Source organism: Myotis davidii, unplaced genomic scaffold (assembly GCF_000327345.1).
Source record: "Myotis davidii unplaced genomic scaffold, ASM32734v1 scaffold208, whole genome shotgun sequence".
In the NCBI taxonomy this organism is placed as follows: domain Eukaryota; kingdom Metazoa; phylum Chordata; class Mammalia; order Chiroptera; family Vespertilionidae; genus Myotis; species Myotis davidii.
The window spans coordinates 2,271,071-2,273,396 of NW_006299706.1; positions in this window are offsets into that span (position 1 = coordinate 2,271,071).

Genomic DNA, 2,326 nt, shown 5'->3' on the forward strand with positions numbered 1-2,326 from the left:
GGAAGGGAGTCAAGGAAAGGGAATGGGATGAGACGGCTGGGGTGGGGTGGTAAGGGGAAAGGGGGCTAACGGAAGGAAAATGGGAGAGTGGGGGAGCCTCGGAGAGAGGGGCCAGGGAACCTAGCAATGGGGAGGATCTTAGTCAGCATCAGTCGCTCAGTCCCAAACAACTGGCTCTAATTTCCTGCCGGGATCAATAAGGAATTTCTCAATGTCGCTGGTCTTTTAATTACGACCAGATCTGGTGGGGCAACCCGCTCCCCCTTTCTAGGAGCCTGGGCCATACCCCTCTGGGGGCTCTCCCAGGAATTTGAAGACTCAAGTTGGGGAGGGTGCAAAGTTGGTGAGAAAAGCTGGGGGAAAAGAGGCAGGATGGGGCAGGGTAAGGGGGAAACAGGCTAGACGCAGGGGTGGGCAAAGTTTTTGACTCGAGGGCCACAATGGGTTCTTAAACTGGACCGGAGGGCCGGAACAAAAGCATGGATGGAGTGTTTGTGTGAACTAATATAAATTCAAAGTAAGCATCATTACATAAAAGGGTACGGTTTTTTTGTTTGTTGTTTTTTTTTAGTTTTATTCATTTCAAACGGGCCGGATTCGGCCAGCCGGCAGTAGTTTGCCCAGGGCTGGTAGAGAGAGAATTAGGGAAGGAACATTCTAGGACTGTTGCATTGCAGTGTGGCGAAGAGGAAAGTGGCTGGTTTTGCAACAGAAGGAATGGAGCTGAGCAGGCATAGGCATGGTGGAGAAGTGTGAGGGAGAGTGGCTATATTGTGTGCTCAATTAAGGGGTCTGGGCCTTGGGAAAAGGAGACACCCCACCCCTCTCTATCACTCCCTTGAGGCTGGGTGGGGGGAGGATTGGGAAGAGTTGGAGAGTCATGTACCCTTCACCCTCACCCCCAACTGGGGCCAAAGAGAAGCTCTGGCCAAATTCAGCACTGGTGGAAGGGCCTCACCCTGAGCCGTGTTATTGCATCTGTTGGGTCAGAGAGTTTGTTGGCTGGGAGTCATGTAGAAATGAAACCCAGGTGGGGGTGGGCCTTGAGTCTCTGGGACTCCTTGTAGGGGCAGCAAAGAAGGCAGGACTTGAACAGAGGGTGGAAGGTCTGAGAGTGGAAAAAAGGAGTTGGTGTTAGGGTTGCCGAAGGAAGAACGCATGCAGCCAAAGTGGTAAGGGATTAGAAATTTATTAGGTCATCTGGATACCAGATGGGCTGAGCCCCCAAATGGCGCCAGCACCCAGGGACAGGGAGTCAGAGGTTTTAAAGGACTCTAGGCGGGCTTTTTCTGGGCGGAGAATTCTCTGGGCGGTCCGGATCCTAGGAAGGTCCAGAGGGGAAGGATAATGGTCTTTGCAAGTGGAATGTGGTCTTAGCAAATGGAATGTGGTCTCAGTGAAAGGGAATGTCCATTGTGAAGTGGCCTAAAGGTCAGTTCCCAGGGGGAGGGGTGTTGATTCGATTATTCAATCAGACCAACAGTTGGGAATGGCTGGGCCAGAACAGTTGTGTCTCCTGGTCTCCCTAACCCTCAGCATTTCACTTAGCACAGTGTGGACTTGAGCATCCTGCCTCCTGGTCTGGTCTGATCCTCCATACCCATGGGAATGTTCCATTCCTGTCTCCCTGGATTCAGGGACCCAGCCCTTTTCAAATCTGATAAGGCTCTGATTCTCTCAAATAAAATTGTCATTGAGCAGGATGGATAGGACCAAAAAGAACTTCCAGCAAGCTGGCGCACAAGCTGGGAGATCCAGAAAATAGGAGATCCATTTCCCAGAAACCTTTGGGTGCTGGGGAGAGACCCTAGCGCTAGGGAAGGTATGGGCAGCTGGACGCAAAGAACACCTGGCTGACCTGCAGGGCCAGCTCCAGGCCTTGGCAAAGGGAGCAGGTGTGGCCCGGTAGGGTCAGAACCACAGTGGGGAAGAAGCTGCAATAGAAGGTGTTACGGTTAGACCAGGAATGGGCTGCACAGCATCTAGGCGAGGCAGCCAGGCGGCTCCTCTGTTGTTCTTGGCTCTGCTGCCTGGTTCCCAGCTCCAGCTGCCCATGCGCTCCTCAGGGCTGGGCCAGCATGCTGAGCAGGTCAGGCTGAACCAACGGAAGAGCAAGGGAGGCAAAAGGAGGAGGGGATGAGCTGACTGAGGAGGTGTCTGGACTGAACCTCTGTCCCTTGAAAGAGGTCTCTTGGGAGGTGGGGGGGCAGTACACAGGTAGTCATTGAAGAGCCTGGAGCCCCCGAACAGGTGCTGGCAGCTGCCACACTGACCTTATTCTCTGACCCTGGGGTCTGCCCACATTGGTGCTTCTTGCCAGTCAGGC